General features: G+C 36.4%; 1 long non-coding RNA gene across 1 annotated transcript; it reads right to left on the bottom strand.

Annotated features, from left to right (window-relative positions):
- Positions 1 to 13,935: 13,935 nt before the first annotated feature.
- On the bottom strand, positions 13,936 to 14,517 carry LOC108723297 (uncharacterized). Its single transcript, XR_001936639.1, has 2 exons — positions 14,394 to 14,517; positions 13,936 to 14,319 (listed from the first exon to the last, which is right to left on the bottom strand). It is a non-coding gene; the product is annotated as an uncharacterized lncRNA (long non-coding RNA).
- Positions 14,518 to 21,367: the final 6,850 nt, after the last annotated feature.

Genomic DNA, 21,367 nt, shown 5'->3' on the forward strand with positions numbered 1-21,367 from the left:
AGGTGATCAGTGTAAGTACTGCTTGCCTCGTCCGCTGTAACATGTTCGTAGCTCGATCAGGGTCTTGTTTCTGTGGAAGACGTGGTAAGTGAATCGAGCCGAGTTGCACAATTTCTCTCTCCCCGCCGCCTTCTCTCTTCCTCACGTCCTCTCCTGTATCGAGCGATGGAGGAGAGGAAAACGTCACGAGAGGAGAACACAACCTGCACTCCTGTCTAATGAATAGTTGGGTCAGACTGCTGCCTCGGTAAATGCTGAGAATTAACCGTCTGCTTCTTGACATTTTGCTCGGAAGAAGATCCTCCTCTCTCCCTCTCCCTCTCCCTCTCCCCCCCTCTCTCTCTCTCTCTCTCTCTCTCTCGCGATCGGTCTAGCCTTGCCGTACTCTCCCTATCCCTTCTCTACTTTTATTACCAGCTATTAGATCGCACGGTGTGATAACGATGTAAAACTCCGGGAAATTTTATAAATTATAATATCATAATAAAAAATGTTATTTTTATATATCTCCCTAAATAAATTATTATTTTTCGGTAGTTGGTATTAATTGAAATTCTTCGTGGACTATTCTAAGAAGACAGCTATTAATCTTTGTTTGGATATATATAGCACGTATTTACCTAGCTTAATGTGAATAGCAAAAGATATAATAACGATAACAAATAATGGATAGGTGTTAAAGTACAGTCTTACAAAGGTGAACATCATTTTTCTGAATAATATGTCTACCATTAAATAAATTATATAAAATAATTATTATACGTTCGTAGCCCTTTCTCATATTATATATTTATTATTAAAATAATTATAATAAATTTTAAATAAAACCATGATTCACATTCGTGAATACTACACGATGATACTAATAGCTAAAATCTCCGTTTAATGATTTCAATAAAAACCGAAGTCCACTCACACGAGAGGAGATTCTCCACTTTTCAAGATCTCTTTTCCTTTCATTTTTTTTATCTCTTTTTTTTCAATCACTTTATCAGAGGTCATTAGATAACGACCGACGACAATCGGAAGCGAAGACGAGCCGAAGAACGCAAGATTAACCGCGGAAGATTAGTCGCTTAATAGCCGCATCTCTTTTCTCGCAATAGGAACAGAATGCATGTAGTCGCGATATGTAACTGGTTTTCAAAGAAACGATCGTTCCGCGTGTGTCTAATTCCCGGAATCTCATCGGTGTTAAGTAAAAAATAAACAAAACGATAAATACAGTTCTTGATTTTATGCTCTTTCTCTCTTCCTTTTCTGTTTAAAATGTCATCTGTATGTACACGTGTAAATATGTGTGTTTTGTATGCCACACTGGATATACGCGATTGTAGCGTCTTGATTTAATACCATATCGGGTCTTCGAATTAGCATAGCCCGAACGAGCAACGCAGTCAACGCGTAAAATAGCCCGAAATAAAACCGGAGACCAAATGTAGTCGTGATCTAACAGCCTTGGTATTCTATGCGAAGAGTGGCACTCCGCGTATCTCAAAATAGCGAAACGTTACTCGATGAATTTCCATGGCACGCAATTCCCTTGAGTTTGTAATGGACGTGCATTCAGATTAATCCTTTTTTCAACTATTTTTTACGCAGTTTATTATTTATTTATTAAAGCTGAAAAATATGCAAATTTCGATTATTCCATGGCTTAATATAATTTCTCTCTCAATAAATTATTTAATAACATACACGCAACCTTACATAATAAATCTTATTTACTTATGCTGTTAATTTAATCTTTCTAAGAGATAAATCATGTTTATTTTATTGATAACACATGAGATTATGTATCGTATAATATATTTAAATTATTTTATTACTTAAATAAAATTGATAATAAAATTAGAAAACTAATAGTTAAGATTTGCAGGAAAAGAATTCATATAAAACAATTATAAAAGCTGAGCACATAAAGTTAAAATAAATATAAAATCGTATAGCTAAATCTCTGGTGAAATTACGGTAACAGTAAAATGACGAGCTATATTTCAAGTTGTGAATGCATAATCGTACCTCCCACGCAATTCATAAAAACTTATTGATTATATTGGACGCATTTCAACAAGCGAAATGCGGTCATCGTGATCGTACATCGGGTGTTCGAACAAATAACTCAATAACGAAAATACATCCCACACAAACGCACATACTCGTATGTATGTGGCTATTAACCTTTTTAAAGGTTTCTTATACGACAGACGTTTTGCAATTCGGTTATAATACGAATCGTCCGAGTGAAAGTGCTCTTTTGTCATACAAATAATTCTTGTTGTTTCTTCTCTGTCATTGGCTTATAAATTAAAATGACGAGCAACACAAAATTTTTTCCTGCTATTAGCCAAAGTTAAAAATATTGCTAAAAGTATTGATGTAATAGCAAATCTTTTAAAATATGCGTGTGTGTATCTAAATATTAATAAAATGTAATTAACAATAATTTTTAAAATATTCAATTTCACGAAACTGAAAATTCTTGGAAGCTAGCGGTTTTGATTTATGAAAACGTCTAAATAATAAATGAAGTAGTAGATACCTTTTTATCGCGATAATTAAAACAAATTCTTTTAGTTAATACTACGCGATTATAAATCACTGCGATCATGTGCAATTAATACCTTATAAAATTCGCGGTAGCGCGTCACACTGATTCGCCTGAACGCACAGAGTCGCTTTCACGTGTGCGCACCAGCTGCGTAACGAGATTAAACCTGGTGTCACGATCTTCGTGTGCATAAGCTGCGTACTCTCGAACGCATTAATTCGATCGCTGCAGGTGTATCGAACGAGCTATTCTGTTGTCTACCTACACCAAAGCCCGCCTTTAATTCGTGTGACCTGTGAGAGCGTTACGTGATTTGAACGTACAGCAAAGCATTAATGCGACGTATGATACTAAACGAGTTTCTCTGTATCTCATTGATTTGATTTCCTTCTATGCAGCTGTAAAGACCCCAATTCAAGTGTTAAATATAAAAAATTAAAATCTATTTGTATAAATATAATTAAAACGTGTAATTATACCTTTAGATATAATATATTATTTTTATTATTTTACTATTCAATAAAAACTATAAATATTACAATTGACGTTTATTTATTAGATAAAGATATATATTTATAAAAATATTTCATAAATTATATATGCAGTTTTTATATAACTTATATTATAAAATAATATTATAAACTAATAATTAATACTTCCTGTAACAATTAGACATTTTAAATATACATCTTCATATGTTTCAGTAGCACATCTTACATCTTTTCTGTGTCGTCGTTTTAATTAATGTATTCAACTGTACCGCAAATAGTAGACATCGAGTTCTCTTTTCACAAGAAAAGAACGAGACCTCGACGGTAGCTCGTGATTTTCGCTCGCCCTTGTAATTTACGTTCGTTATCATCGAGAAAATGTTTTCTCTCCTCGTTTGCGTTTAATTACTCGTGCGCGTGAGCAACGAGATTAACATGCTTATGAACGTGACAGACCGTCGCGGGGCGAGCGGCAAGGATGCGATGTCTTAACGTGAAATTACATAATAATAAATGAGGGAACGCGCAGGAAGATATGTCTCTCGGCTTTCGTTGTTACTTATAATTGTAACGTACATTAGTTAATGAGGTTAAAAAGAATTTAAATAATAAATTACATATATCGTCCGACATGCAGAATATCGTAATCGTTCTTTTTTCATCCAACGATGAAACAGTTTCGATTTATCGACAACATATAATTTGTAATTTATTTATATGCGTTTATTTATTTATTTATTTATTTATTTACGTTATGACTTTATGTTGCGACTTTACTAATGACTTTTTAAACTCATCCAATGTTTTAATTACTAAATTTTATATATTTTTGTATTTAAAGATTAATTAATAGTTAGTTGATAAGGACTTAGTATAGTCGAAACGTTACTTTGACTTTTTATTATAAATTTTTTAAATTCTTCGAAAAACTAGTTAGTTGTCAATAAATTATTATAATAAACTAATTTTAAATTTAGATCTTTTATATTGTTTGTGACTGACCTACCTACTTAATGTTATTGTTATTACAATTTCGAGTGGATAATATCTATATTAATTTTAATTGTTCTTTTTTATTTTATTCTTCGATAGATTGAGAAGCCATCAATTACCAAAATTTTATCTGTTAACATAAACACATATGACGACACAAAACGATTTTTTAGAACAATCTGACGATTTTAAGTGAAATTTTTTTTTAATAGAACAAAAAATGAAATAAAAGAAAGAAAGAAAAACAGAATAAAAGATTTTATCTAATTTATTTTGATGATATTTTTCTATATTTATTTAGTAATAAAAAAAACACAAATATTAATATAATTGTTTGTTAATTAATTTGGATCTTAATAAATTCGTAAAATGTCTTGAGGTTAAAAAAACAAGAGAACGAAATTTATGGATTAAGTACAGTCTCTTTTTTTTATTTTCTCAAGAACGAACTCTTTCGCTTGTAGCTCATATCACGTTTAAACAGTGGGCAAATTATTATAATCTCTTGACCACTGCTGCTCAGCAAAGCACGCGTAGCCATCCAGTCGCTTCGGACAGTCACAAACAACAACGAAAATCACGACAACGACGACGACGACGATGAATCGAGTTGGCGTTATCATCGGAGGAGTACCTTGATTAATGCAACATCAATTCTCAGTACATACGAGATAGGAAATCCAGTTGAACGAAATTACAGCAATAACATTCTCGACGTCGCGCGCTCGAATGCTTCTGTGCCGACGGAAAGAGCAAGAGTGAGAAAGAGAGCGAGAGAGAGAGAGAGAGAGAGAGAGAGAGAGAGAGAGAGAGACGAAAAGAGAAAAGGAGAGATGGTTGCAGAAATGGATGCACACGGCACGCAAATGCAGCTCTACGCCGCGACCGCGACGGACGAGATGCATGAGCGAGCGCGACGCAGATAAAGGATCGCTCTCGCGCGCGCAACGCCGGGACTATCATCGTTCGTATCCGCCGCCGTTGTCGGTCGCCGTTGATTTAAGACGCTTGTCGCGGCGCCCGGTTATTGCGATCGTTAATCGACGTTTCGTAGCTTAGTCGCAATTAAGCCCGACGGGCGCACCAATCGGACGGCGCGGCACGACGGCCGAACGCATTAACGCACGCGATGCCGATGATGCCGCGTGCTTCTCCTCTCCGTCTCTCTCCTCTCTCTCTCCCCCTCCCCTCCATCTCTTCTTTCTCCCTCTTTGGTGTAATCGTCATAATTATCGATGATGACGGATCGTTCCGTCACACGCGCTAATTATCGCCAGCCAGGGCGGTCGCGCAGCTCTGCGTCGCTGTGGGCGTAAATCGCGCTCGCACGACGAAGCGCAGGCTGGCGCTTTCGTGCACGCAGGATTTTTATCCCTGTCCCTTCGGGGTGCCGGGCAACGCGCAGCATTTATATCCCCGGGCAGTTCTCTTCGCACGCTGCGGCTGCCACCACCGCGCTCGAGTCCGAAGCAAGATCGACACAGTAATTTTTCTCCGTTATCTACCACGCGTTCATGTTACATAACGATCGTGCAAATCGCTCGATCTTAGAGCCCATTCGCACCAGAGTACAGAACTCGCTCGCGTGTTCCTTGTATACGATCCGTTCATCGCGATCGATAATTGACGCATTATTGAAAATTGTTAGGAAATTTTAGCAAGCAACACATCTCCAAGGGTTTAATCGTTATATAAATGACACGTTAATGTCACAGTGATGACGTACTGTATGATGAGACCGCTCGTCAAAAACATCACGAGAATCTTATTCAATGTACTCCTGTTCGTTGCATGCTTTGCCGCGACATGTATGTGTACAGTAGATATGTGTGCGTGTCTTCGCTCTTTATTTACTAATTATTCTATCGCTGCCCGAGGCGTCGTCGCGAATCGCATGTCGGAGAACGCGACCGAGACCGAAAGAAAAGAGTAACACGTCCGGTGACGCCGGCAAAAAAGAAATTAAAAGATGACAGGGTTGTTTGCGTAAGGCGACGTGTAATCATTACAATCATCAATGCTGACAGATTATTCCGTCAACTAACGTTGAATTGTAATTAGCGGTGCGCGATTGCCGCCAGTATCAGTCCGGTTAGCAGCGAGGTTCGTTACGTGAAAAGGAGAAGTTAATGTTCCGTTAAGACGCCTTAACGTTGGAAATCGCGCCAGATAGAGATTACATAGTGAATAATCCGCAGCGTGGTTAACGGTACTGCACTATTTGCCTGATAAAGAGTCTCGCAGAAATGCTGTCTCTTTCTCTCTTTCTTTCTATATCTAGTAGAAACTCCTTGTATCTGATCCCCGCGAGAGACGGAACGAGGGCGGTGGTACGCCGTAAACGATCTTTGGATGGGACTCGACAAATTATATGCAAATTACACTTGTCACATGAAATTATTGCACGTGGCAAATGCGAATACGAACACGGTAGAAATTGCGAGCGTGTTATTACCCCTCGACGCAATATATATCGCTGTACGTCGCATTTCAGGTAATAACGCATTCAATCTTTTATCCTCTCTCGTCCGTCTTTTGTGATAATTATACGAAATGAATATAATTTGCCTAGACATAGCATAGGCATCGCAACTTTGAGGTATACGTACGTAACATTTCCACCGGATAATAACACGTTACGAATTTCAGATGGCGATTTACTGACAAAAACAAAGGGGGGATTTAATTTTCTCTCGGTACACGCAGCCACGAAGCGAAAGTAGGTAAGTTTGCGCGGCCCATTTTCGCCGAAAGGAGGGCCTCGCGTGCCACGTCAACGTGAAATTAATTCTCATGCTGGATTAATCGAGAGCAGGACGGTCTGCGAGCTGATTCCGAGGTCCTTAACCCGTCTACCGCGACGCGGACGCGTGACGTCATCGAAGATATAAGAAGATGACGCGATCGGCCGATCGTGTGGGTTAACCTGCTAAGTTAGCGCCTTTCGTTCCTTGTCGAGCATATCTAGCGGTATGTACTCACATACATAGCGTATGTTTATCAGGTATCCGGAGAGAAACTTGTCACGCGCTCGAGAACATGTTAAATATATCATCTTATTATGTTAGGTTGCTTAGAATCAATTCTAATTGATAAACAAAGCTTCCGTTGACTATCAATGCCGTTGTAAATTTTTTTTCTTAAGTAATGAATTTTCTTAACAGATATGAAAATTAGATCGCAAATAAAATTTAGTTAGAACAAAGATTGAATTGAAAGATAAAATTTTCTAGCATCCTTTCCTTATATATTTTTACTTATAAAAAACATAAATTATAGATCCAAAAAGTCAATATCTTTATAGCAGCTTATATCTATTTATCTAAAAATTAATTATTTCTATTGAAAGATTACATATCTTACATGTAAAATTAGGAGAAAGAAAGAGAGAAATAATTTTTCAAAATAATTATGTAAAAAATTGACAGATTCAAGATTTATTATTTCGCAAAAGAACAAAGGCTAGTACGAAAATCATATCAACAAACTAGATTTTCAATGTGCCCAGAAGAGCCTAGATAGACGTGCTCAACATCTCGCCTAGGAGAACTAGCGAGCGAACGCGCGGGCGCATTGCTTACATTCTAACTCGCCATCGCGTTTTAATGGCGCAACGGGTCCGAACTCGCGTGGCGAGCCAGTCTAACCCGAGGCAACCCCCGATGGGACTAAATAGGTATTGGCGAATGAGAGATGCGTGGGAAGTCGAGGTCCGGCGGCTACAGTGGTGGGCGATCTGCCTACGTTCCGCTGAATAATAAATCTGGACTGGGAAGCCCCTCTGGGTTAGGCTCACCACGATCTAAATACGTTCGCAGACGACGCCGTTTACGATGACGTCGTGCTAACTCTCCGAGAAATCTCTTGCTCTAATTGGCGTCGAGCTGCAGAGTTGACCAGCAAATGTGTGCATTCATTGGCTCATATATACAGAAGTAAGGCAAATGTTCCTCAACCGGATCTAGATATTTTTGATAAAAAACATAAAACACAACTTTACAAAAATAACGTTTAGTTTTTACTACAGTCATTTTTTTGTTTTGAATTCTATATTTATAAAAATTGGCAGAGATATTAAATAGAATTATATAATACAGACTATTTATTTTTTTTATCTATTATTAATATTAATTATTAAATAATATCAATTTTTTACGTATTTAGTCTAATGTTAAATAATAACTATTTTTTAAATTGTTTTGATCAATTTTTATCTTTCTATTTACGAATTTGAAACAATTTTTTTTATTAGTAACAACAAACTAAAAACAAATACTCTTAGTACTTTTAATTTTATACATCAAAACAATTATTTTGATTAAAAGTATTTGTTCTTCGCTCCGTCTCAATAATTCGTTATGGATAATTTCAAATTTTTATTACCAGAAGTATAAGGTTACCGATCATTTGCACGCCCACAAATGATATCAATTACATAGCAACAATATCAGAAACAACGAAATCTACGTGACGTTTGGCCTAGTTATCGAAGATCAATTAAGATCAATTAAGAATCCAGCTGGAGATCAAATTAAGATGAATTTTTCATGAATTGTACTGAGAAATTAACTGTAAATGTAGTTTGCATGTCATTCGGTTGCTGTTATTTTGGGGCAATAATATTTCGTATCAAGTACGATATGATCTTTAGTAATCTGACATTCAAAGTGTTTGTCGAAACGCCCATCAATGATTCATTGTGAATTTTTTTTTACCTACCAGTATGTTTGCCATATACGTCGCAAAGGTCGTAAACGGTTAATTATCGAATCTAATAATGCGTTTTCAGCCTACAGCGGGTGTAATTTTATCAACCGCTAACGGTTGTTTCATATGATTATGCTCAGTTTAGACAGGTTTACTTTATACAATCGTTCTCAATTATATACCTAAGCATGCATCTAATTGTCTGATAAGTTTACGATTATGCTTCCGGGATATTTCACCGTTATAAAACGGATGGTGTTTCACATATATTTAATCAATAATTATTATGCACACGACAAACTTTTAAACATAAAATATTTTCTCGATATTTTTATTATCTTGTTAAAAGATCTTTTTCGATCATAAATATTTTTAGGAAAGATTGAGTACCTATAAGGAACACATCAAGTTAAGAGAAAGTCAAAATGACTTTATTTTGACGTCATGAAAGTTAAGAAGATGATTTTTTGTTACAAAATGTGATTATTTATGGATGTTAAGAATCAAAATAAAGTCATTTTGATTTTCTGTTGACTTTTATGTGTTCCTAGGGTAAATATGTTAAAATAGCCTAGATATTTTCTACATTTTTACATCACTAGCCTCAATACACAAATTTACTGTATACAAATATATCTGTATGGTAAGATACGTGTATGATTCGAGCTATCGATAATATAAAGGTAATTTCGAAATGCATATATTAAGCAGGTTGTTAATTAGGTACTTCACGATAAAGGCTAATCTCGATGTTGACACACTTAAAACAACCTTTCCCTTTTGGTGACCGACAGGCGTAACGTGATTTTTACGCATCGTCGGTGCGAGCGTCGACACACTAAGTGAAACCTGCACACAATTAGCCCGCTTATTCTGAACCATTCGACGTTCCATTACATCGCTAACTGCGTGACCATACGTATGTAGCAACTCGACAATCGTCGTGACTGTGAGGGATACGTGTCATAATCATCAAATTATACTTTCGCCTCTGCATATCGCGATGCAATTGTCATGATGACTTTGATGCGTGGAACAAAGTTGCAATTTCGATGCGCTTCGTGGAGCTACGCACTCAAAAATTAAGAGTTTCGAGTTTTACTAGATATATAATAATTTTACAGATACAATTCAAATTATTGTATTGTGATTAAGTAGAGCAGAAGATTTTTAGGAACAGAAAATATTGACTTATTCATCTTTTAAGAAGAATACTTTTAAGAAGAATAAAAAGATAATAAGTGTATAGGAAGTCTGATTAATAAAAACTATAATATCTAGAGATTAGATACAGAATCCTGAGTTCAAAAACTAGGAATTTGATAGAGAAAAAAATTACAATAAAAAGATTGATGTTTTATTTTATTTTTTATTTTGCTATTTATTTGCACTCGCTGTGTCCAGTCTAGAATAGACTACTACTCATTTAATTTTTTATCTCTATCTTTAGCTAATTTTTTTATATAGCTATTAGAAGAATTGAGCGTTTATATTACCGATTAGAAACTGACTAAAAAAAAACTAGACAACAGCTATGTAAGACACAACATTTATATTTCATGACTAAATAAGCATCAGGTTCAATTTATCCCTGGTTATTACTAAGTAGTGCTATTGTTCGCTCCATCTAGGAGTGTGCTGTTCCTGCTACTGCTGCTTCTGCTGTTCCTGCTACTGCTGCTTTTGCTGTTGCTGCTACTGCTGCTTCTACTGCTGCTGCTGCTGTTGTTGTTGTTGTTGTTGTTGTTCGCCGTCTCCGTCCTCTACAAAATCCCTTCACGAACAACTTCGTTATTCTCCAGAAATTTATCAATAAACGATCATATTAAAATTAAGACTTACCCATGAACATTCTGCCTGAAATATGGCACACACTACTATCATCAAAACCAAGAACACCACTGAGAATCTCATGTTGCAATCTTGCGCTGCTACTGCTTGCTATGTGAACGTTTACTGTGTTCGCGTTATGTCGCAGTAGCAACATTTATACTGTGCCGAATAATGATCTATTTGTTAAGGAATGTTAATGATAATTGCACACACCTGTTTTGCCATTTGTGTAGCCTATTATCAATTATATTCTTTTATAACAAAAATAATTATTTTACAAAACATGTTTCGCATTCTTTCAAGCACGTGTCGCTGATAAGAGATTGTTATCATATACTACCTTGATCAAAAGTTCCCGGAATTCATTCAGAAAATTCAAAATACAAAGTTTATTCATCAAAAGTGATATTGTCCTCTTCAAAGTACTCCCCATCGACTGTAACGCACTTATACCAGCGATTGATCCAGCTCTCGAAACATTTCTGGAACTCTATTGTCGGTATAGCCATCAGAGCCGTCTTCGATTTTTCCATTACCTCTTATTGTTAGTAATGGTTTTTTGACTCGATCGAACGGAAAAAAATCGCAGGGAGCCATATCGGGTGAATTCGATGGCTGTTGGATGGTATTCGTTTCGTTCTTGGTCAAAAAATTTAATACAAACGTTGTTGCAAATTCAACTCCATTTTTAAAACTGTAAAAAATCGAAAACACGTGCAGAGATAGATGTTCTCAAGACGGCGTAACTTTTACAAATGTCAAGCTATGGCGATAAAATTTGGTGGAATTGTCAATGATAGATGTGGCAACCTAATCAAAAAAACAGAACTTAAATCAGCTGACTCAGAGCATCACTTGGTGGTAATTCCGGGAACTTTTTGATCAAGGTAGTATGCATGCGAAAGTGACGTCCGACAAGCATATTCAAACGAATTCCGGCGTAATAGAAAAAAAAACACGATAATTAAAACTCTACGTGCCATACGTAGCAACGCGACAATCGTCATGACTGTGAGGGATACGTGTCATAATCGATAAATTATACTTTAGCCTCTGTTTATCGCGATGCAATCGCCGCGATAACTTTCATGTATGGAACGAAATTTCAACTTCGATGCGTGTAGAACGAATGATGCGGGGCGATATCAATGCGTGGAACGAACAGCTAGTCGGCGCGAACAACTTCGATACGCTTTGTGGCGCTCCGCAGTATGTGAGATGATCAACTCAAAAATCAAGAGTTTCAGGTTCAAGTCTTACCAGATATAAAATGTTTTTCCAGATACAATTCAAATTGTGTGTTGTGATTAAGTAGAGCAAAAGATTTTTAGGAAATATGACCCATTCATCTTTTAAGGAGAATATTATTAAGAATTTCTAAGTAGAATAAAAAAAAAAAACAATAAGTATATTATAGAAAGTCTGATTAATAGAAACTATCTAAAAGTTAGATATCCTTAATACAGAATCCTGAATTAAAAAAACTGTCTAAGAGATTTGATAGAGAAAAAAAGACGATAAAAAAGTTAGATGTTTTATTTTATTTTTATTTGCTATTTCAGTCGTTGTGTCTGGTTTAGAATAGACTACTTACTAATTAACTTTTTATCCCTAGTTTTAGCTAATTTTTTTTGTATAGCTACCGTAAATGTGGATGACTTGAGACAAGCGTAGGTGATTTGGGACAGCATTTATTTTTGTTAAATTCAATTTTGGAATCCATCCATGAGTCTCTAAAGAAAGTTAAGTTAAGTTTAAGTTTTAAACTTCCTTTAGAGACTCATGAATAGATTTCATGACTGAATTTTAACGAAAATACATGCTGTTCCAAGTCACCTACACTTGTCCCAAGTCACCCACATTTACGATACTAGAAGAAGTGAGGAGAAGCGTTATATTACCGATTAACAACTGACTAAAAAACTAGACAACAGTTATGTAAGACGCAACTTTTCTATTTTATGACTAGATAGGCATAAAATAATAAGGTTTAATTTATCTCTGGTTATTGTGCTGACGCCGCTATATAGTGGCGTAAGATTCTTCCTGCGTCGTAACATGTATTGGTGTTACGGTTAGTCTACAGTGTCCATAATGTCCATGATGTCCACGATGTCTATGTTGATGAGGAATGGATTCCTTCACACAAGGTGGAATTATTTTTCAGAAATTCATCGATAAACGATCATGTTTAAACTAAGACTTACAGATTCCTGGAACATGGCACACACTACTATCATCAAGATCAAGTACACCACTGATATTCTCATATTGCAAACTTGCGCTTCTACTTGTTTGCACTGTAAATATTTATATCGCGTCATGCCGTAGCAATATTTATACTATACCGGTTAATAACGATCTATTTGGTAAAAATTGACAATAAAAAATGGTACACACTTGTTTTACCATTTGTATAACCTATTGTCAATTATGTTCCTTTATAACAAAAATAATTATTTTACAAAACATGTTTCGCATTCTTTCAAGCACGTGTCGCTGATAAGAGATTGTTATCATGTATACATATGAAAGTGACATCCGACAAGTATATTCAAACGAATTCCGATGTAATAGAAAAAAAAATATGATAATCTCAAAACTCTACGTATCACGTATGTAACAACGCGAAAATCGTCGTGACTGTGAGAGATACATGTCATAATCGGCGAATTATACTTTCGCCTCTGCTTATCGCGATGCAATCGCCGTGACTTTGGTGTGTGGAACGTAGCTGCAACTTCGATGCATGTAGAATGAACGGCGCGGACAACATCAATGCGCAGAACGAACGGCAGGTCGACGCAAATAACTTCGATACGCTTCGTGGCGCTTCGCAATATATGAGATGATCAACTCAAAAGTCAAGAGTTTCAAGTTCAAGTCTTATCAAATATAAAATTTTGCAAATTCAAAATTGTGTACTGTGATTAAGTAGAGCAGAAAATTTTAGAAACAGAAAATATTGACCGATTCATTTCTTAAGAAAAATAAAAAGATAATAAATATATACACGGAGAGAATTTTCTTTTAAAATTTGCCCTGAAATTATGGTAGTTTTTTTGTACAATACAATATTTTAATGATTTTTACCATTTCAGTAAAATTGATCAAACTTATTTTATATTTTATTATAGTTTTATTAATGAATAAAAGAAATTTATATTAAAATTCTTCGAAAAAAAAATATAATATTGTCCCATAACTATCATATTTTCAGGGTAAACTCTAAGAAAAAATTATCTCCGTGTAGAAAATCTGATTAATAAAAACTATGTAGAGGTTAGATACAGAATCTTGAATTTAAAAAACTAGGAATTTGATAGAGGAAAAAATTATAATAAAAAGATTCATGTTTTATTTTATTTTTTTTGCTATTTATTTGCACTCGCTGTGTCCAGTCTAGAATAGACTACTACTCATTTAATTTTTTATCTCTATCTTTAGCTAATTTTTTTATATAGCTATTAGAAGAATTGAGCGTTTATATTACCGATTAACAACTGACTAAAAAAAAAACTAGACAACAGCTATGTAAGACACATTTCTATTTCATGACTAAATAGGCATCAAGTTCAATTTATCCCTGGTTATTGTGGTGTTACATCGTTGCGGTCGTAGTGGCGGAAGATTCTTCCATTGTACCTATGTTGTAGCTATTGGTGCATCTGTTGTTGCACCTGTTGTTGAACTACAGTTTCTACGCTGTCCACGCTGTCCACGAGATTTATGAGGAATGGATTCCTTCATACAAAGTGGAACTTTCGTTATTTTTCAGAAATTTATCGATAAACGATCATGTTTAGATTAAGACTTACAGATCCCTGAAACATGGCACATACTACTATCATCAAGACCAAGAACACCACTGATAATTTCATGTTGCAATCTTGCGCTGCTACTGCTTGCTATAATGAACGTTTACTGTGTTCGCGTCATGTCGCAGTAGCAACATTTATACTGTGCCGAATAATGATCTATTTGTTAAGGAATGTTAATGATAATTGCACACACCTGTTTTGCCATTTGTGTAGCCTATTATCAATTATATTCTTTTATAACAAAAATAATTATTTTACAAAACATGTTTCGCATTCTTTCAAGCACGTGTCGCTGATAAGAGATTGTTATCATGTGTGCATGCGAAAGTGACGTCCGACAAGTATATTCAAACGAATTCCGGCGTAATAGAAAAAAAAACATGACATTCTCGAAACTAAAAAAAGATGAATAGAGACTAATGTAAGCAATAGCACTCTACAGTATCGAGTGCTACTGCGCACTTGCACCGTCGATAGCGTCTCTTCTCCGAACTATGTACGTAGTTTACGTAAAGTTTCGACGGCTCTAACATTTTTAGTTGCAAGAAACTCTATCAACGCGTGAACACCACGGCACTCGGTACTATTTGTTCGGATATTTTACAGCTTCCGTTGTTGATTTGTATTCACAAAAAAGTCTTCACATTTAATCCATGTATTTGTTTCTCTCTTAAGATATAATTACTGTATTCTAAAGAGTAAAAGGAAGGACGCAGCTTTTGCATATCCGGATTTTACGCCATTGGTCTGCCACTTTTCCTTGAAGATCTGAGATCAAATACAGATAATTATCGTTCCGCACGCGGTTTGATTAACTGATCGCATTAGCGTTCGGCGGCAGGACTATGCCGATGATTAATTCGGACGGACATCGTCGATATCGACGTGCATGCTCGTGCACTCGTTCCCCATAATGCGTTTCTCCTGTTCTCGTCTTGTTTTCACCGGCCGACTGGTGATATGCGGTCGCGTAACCGATGGTCGACTTCGCGGACCATTAGGCGTTTCCTTCATGTTACATCGGTGATGATGAGAACGCACGAGCGAGCAAATGTGAGCTTGTGATATCTTTCCGCTCCTTTTCCAAAGTGTGATTAAACTACAACGTGTTTCTATCGCGAGATGGTGATCGCATCAAGAAACCTGTTAATTACTTTATCGGAGACATAAGTGTGAATCTTTTCTGACAGAGTTTAACTAACTTCGGCTGATGATTTGCTCTCTCTCTCTCTCTCTCTCTCTCTCTCTCTCTCACTCAACTCTTTTCTTGCTAAATTACGGTTGCATAATATTATTGTCGATACACAAAAATAAAAGAATTTAAGCTTAATTAAATAAGATTTATATTTAGTTATACGCATAGTTAACGCTGATCGACCTCAACGCAACAGTTTTACGTAGCCAGAAAATTGTTGCTTATTGCAGAATCAGTTCCGCCAGTGTAATCTAAACAATTGCGCGAAGACAGAACAGTCCCACAAGCGAACGCGAGTTAACTTTAATTGTCGCTCATTCAAGTATGATTGAGTGCATGTTTTCTCAAACGTTAGTTCTCGTACTCGTGTTGTGTCTATCGCTAAAAGGAAGAACGACTCATCAGGGCCACTGTACTCAGCCGTATTATCCCGGCGGCTTCTTCATATTCTACTCGCCGCAAATATCGGGTCGACTGACGACCACGACTTGCGACGTAGATAAACGGTTACATGTAAAGCTTGTGTTCGGCCGTCTTCCGGGTCTGCCGTGGAGGAAGTTCGTCGACGATTTAAGCGTAGGACGCTTTGAACTTTCGTCCGACAGTTGATAACCGTTAAAGAAATCACACATGAATCCGCATTGCGTATTAGCGCTTTTGAAACATCGCGTAGCGTTTACCAAGTTGCGTCAGTGGTAAATTGCGTGGTGTCATCACTCGTTTATACAATGATAATATTCTCGGAATTATGGCATAGTGCAATTTTATCATAAATAAAAAAGCGAAACGTTCTGAAACGTTCTGAAGAAGATAGAAAAAGATTCTCATGTTTACTACTAATTAAAAGAAATTTTAAAAAATAATAAAGTATTATTTTTTTACAAAAAGATATTACACTAAATACTAGAATGTTACATGTATGCTCTGTATTAATATCATTAAATATGAAAAAATATTCATTAAATAAATATTTATTTAAGAAATTAACCGAATTGAACAATTAGCACTAATTGAAGTTAATAGCAATGATATCTTCTTTATAAACTTTTAAATACTTAAAATATTTTTTTTATTTCTCATATATTTTTCATTTTGCACTTCGAAAACATAACATGAGAATCTTTTCCCTTACAGAAATTTAATGCCAGAAGACGGTGATTAATTATTTATTAAGTACTGAACAACGGTGATTTTAATATTCAAAATAGATAATTAACCACTATCTTTCAGTATTGAATCGGTCAGTATTTTGAATTTCTGTAAAAATTATCGAAGAATTATTACAATTAATCTCCAAATATTGTAGGCGGCCTATGAACGAGATGCCAGCGGAAGTACTTTCTACGGATACGTCCGATGATTCTGCGGACTTTCACTGTAGAGAAGATCCACCTGGGAAAACTGAAAGTCATATTGCAAATCACGATTTTCTCACGGCGACTCTTAAAGCCATATACTCGTCGTTTACATTGTCCGATTTAGGATAAAAAACAGTCTATACGCAGATCCGCAACTTCCGACTTTCCCTATCATTTTAATCAATCTGTTTACGGACGTAGTTCTTTAATAATGTTGAAACCAATTTAATAATTTATTTAATGCTGACCGTCGGTCGGCTCGAAACATGTTAATTGTGAAACAATATAATTTGCCATATATATATCGTGATCAGTCGACAGCCACTAGACGATACTCTACTTTCAGTTGCGTCCAACTACATATCCGTGATAATTGCCACAGCAGGAAGAAAGATTACGCAAGCCTGAACCCGACACATAGACGACTCCTCCGAGATACAAGAAGAATGTAAATCATTGTCACCGATTAAACGATTTATTCCGCCCGGCCTCTAATTGGATCGATGCGTTATAACGTCAGCCAATTAAAAGCAAATGTTTGTATCATATGTAACGAACATCCGACTCATGCATACGCTCCTACACGGGCCGCATACATGCCGGATGCCGCTGCTATGCGATCGTATTAGGCATACCACAGCATCATGGATCGCAGGAAAGATTTTCTCTCACGCGGCTCCAAAGATATCCCTCTGCTAGGCCCAGTTCTAGAGTATTCGCGATCGGCGCTACTATGCGCCTTTAAAGTGGACCGGTTTATACAGCAGCAGCGACGACGGCGGTATCGATTCACGAGAAAAAGTGCCGAGGGGGGAAAATTCACAGTGGCGATGACGCCGAGAGGATGGGCGAGTCCCGTCTCGGAAAAGAGAGCCACGACTGTACGCGGCGTGGCTCTCTTTCACCATCTCGTCTTATCTACCTGTCAAGGCCGAATTCCACGTCTCGTCGAAAATGCGACAAGCCAGCGGCTGTGACACGTCGCGTAAGATAGAGCGTGTACGTGTGAAGCGTATAGCATGTTGGGAGATGAGTGTGTGCTCGCGAAGAGAAGAGATAAGGTGTAACCAATGATGTTGGTGAAGAAAAAAATTGCCAAGGAAAAACATCATTACATATAATAATATATGAATAAGAATATAGATACAGAAACGGATCTAAACAAAGAGATAAATTTTGAAAGCCAGATAAAGAATACAGAAAGAAGTTAATAGCAGTTAGAGTTCAAAATTTAAATTATTAAAATTCATTACTTATATGGTATTCCTATTTCTTCGAATTTATGACATTCATCTTAAAAATTACGTTTTAATTCTTACAAAAAGAAAGGAAAGAAGTAGAATATAAAATAAAACACTTAAAGATAACTTTAGTTCTATTTCACAGAGTAAGAAGATTGTCGATGATATTCAATTGCTATTAAAAAAAAATAGTAAAAACATATTAATATTTATGAAATACTACAATTTTTTTATATTTCATAAATCTTTATAAAATATAAGTATTTTTTTACGATTTTTAATAAATAAAATATTTAGGTATGTGAGAAAAAAGTTCTCCGACGTGAAGTACAATAGAAATGACTAGGAAAAATAATCTCAGAAAGCGCCACGTCTTTATCACCCAAGGTCCCAGGTAGTAACTACAAATACTGTCAGACTAGCGAGCTATAATGTACGGCTTATAATGTTCGGATGTAGTTAGCGCTTGCCGGATAGAAGATAGGTACATAGATCAAGAGAAAGACTCCGAGTACAGCGAGGTCTAGGCATTTTCTACCCTCTCCGCAACCTTCCTCCACGTTCGTATGTCCCCTTTGTCTTCTCGAACCTGTGTCCGAACCGCTGGTATCGACGAAGCGGTCACGAGTGGCACCGCGGGAAATTAATGACCACCGTTGCGGTCGCATGAATTGAGTGGAGATTCGTGTTAATTGGGATAAAGTCTCGTGTTTTTCATGAATGAATCAAGCGCCGTGTCGTTTAACCGATGCGATGGAAGCCGGATGTTATCCACCCGGTAAGTACTGGTGTTGACGCTGGGCTGGTCGAGATGGTCGCGTGCATGCTTGCGCGCCTTCTTAAGCTCCGTTCACATGCAAGACTTGGCGCAATTTATATTACACAACCATTTCCAAATATTCTTGTGTAAAAATTTTTACATTTGTTCTTAATTTTAAAGTACAGTCTTATATCAAATCCGATATTTCTCTATTAATTCTAGTTTCTTTAAATTTTCTTCATATAATCTGATAAAATTATAGCAAAACCCAGCGAATTAAAATTTACTTAAAAAAGTATTACCTTACTGCAAAGAAGACCAATTTCATCGATCAATGCGAATGTGGATGGAATATTAGAAACTTTTAAAATTAACGTGATTTAAAAATATTAAAAAATTTTTCAATTAATTCATTTTTAGTACACTTTGTGAACATATTACTGCTTTAGATTCAAAATGACAAAATTTAGCATAATCGTCCCAAATAATACATTCCGATAAACTGCAAAACAATTATATTATTATTACACGTATTAAAAAAATATAATGTGAATTTATTGTTTACACTCTGTTATTATTTTATAGTCCCATTTCGATCGACTGGGACGACTCCCGAAAATCCTTTGGATACATCCTGCTGGTGAACCTTTGTCGTTCATCCGGAAATAGAGAACCCCTGGAGAACACTGCTCGCCCACGCTTCGCTACATTCATTCACTTCTGCGTCGATTCCCCCTTCTCCACTTATCTCGCGCGCGCTCGCACGCGGCTCCGCGCGGTGCCTTCGACTCGCGAGCGTGTTCGCATCGCGTGTACGTGCTCACGGTAACCTCGGCCTCGCGGGTGTCTGTGCACGAGTAGGACGTCCCGCAGCAGGTGACGTCATCCGTCTTCTACGCGTTATCCGCGTGCGTGTCCTCACCCGGTCGCGCGCGAAACGGTCATTAATAAAGTTTATTACGCGTCCGCGACCCATCATTGCGACGACGGCATTATCTCTTTCGGCGACAAGACGCAACACGAGAGAATCACTGTCGCGACGCGGCGGGTCTTTTTACGAAAAATAGAGCAGACTGCACTAACGCGATGATGTATACGCCGTGGAGCGGAGATGTGCATAAACAGGAAACTTTTCACGATTATTTCTGAAATTAATATTATTAAATACGTAGTCGTCTCCTTTATATTTCTTATTTTTCTCTTATCTGTAATTATCTAGTAACTTCAGGAAATTAATATTAATTATCTTCATTATTTCAACAAAATAAAAACGTTGCTTTCGCTGCCTCATCATCGTAATCGTTAATGGGTAATGATATTTATAACTATCTTTATTAGTTAAAATTATCAGTTAAAATTATTAAAAAACTGATTTTAAATTTATTACATAATGAGATAAGAGAAAACTATTAAATAATAAAAATATCTTATTTTCCTTCCCTTTTAGGTTCTGGCTTTTTTAGAATTTCATTTTACAATTTTTTTATAAGAATAAAAAATTTTATATTATATCTAATAAAAAAATTCGATAAAACCTTCAAACGTATAAAAAGAACAGAAGAGTTTTAGAAATTAAGATTTGAAAAACAGGTGAGAAGAATTAGAAGACAAAATTATATTGTGACCGAGCTCTTTAGAGAGTTTTTCTGAACTTTTATAAGTAAGTGAGTGAGGTGAACAGTAAAATCTTGTTCTAAAAAAAGAAAAATGTTGCCCAAAAGTTCATTATTTCTACATTCTTCTATCTTATAACATAACTAATGACTAATATAAATTTAATTATAACATAATATACTAATAAAAAGTATAACTATAAAATTAAAATTTTTTAGGACGTTGTAAGCAGCCCATCAATGAACTTACGTATCCTTAAATTACCTAAAGATTAAGTATTACAAGTGTATCATCGTAAATATTATAAGTTCGTGTCCCAAAATATACATTTTGATCTGCGAAACGTAACGTAATCGTGGCAACTAAAGAATTACGTGAGACGAAGGCGTTTGGCCAGTAACCCGACTTCTCGTTCGAGCCTGGCAACGAACGGCGCACGTAGGTAGCCGCTTGGTTAATGATGCCCGCGCGAATCGATGATTCGTCAATGTCCGCCGCGGAATTGGAATTATCCGACGAAAGGATGGAACGGAGTCTCGGTGCATGCATACGGGCCCGTCCTCCTGTCGGAAACTTAGTGAATATTAAATGTCCCGCTGACGTGGGCCTACCCCCTCGCTTTCTCGAGAGTGTGGGAAAAATCAAGACGAGCTAATCGGCGTGCGTTCCTCGCATGTCGCTGAGCCTCTCGGAAGATGGACAAATCTCGGTGAAAAGAGACTGTAGCATAATTAAGGGCTTCAAAGCAAAAGCGGACGGGGTCTGTAATTTGTAAAGCCTGCTTTAAGTACAAAGTCGTATGT

Source organism: Mycetomoellerius zeteki, unplaced genomic scaffold, assembly GCF_001594055.1.
Source record: "Mycetomoellerius zeteki isolate Tzet28-1 unplaced genomic scaffold, Tzet1.0 scaffold106, whole genome shotgun sequence".
In the NCBI taxonomy this organism is placed as follows: Eukaryota; Metazoa; Arthropoda; class Insecta; order Hymenoptera; family Formicidae; genus Mycetomoellerius; species Mycetomoellerius zeteki.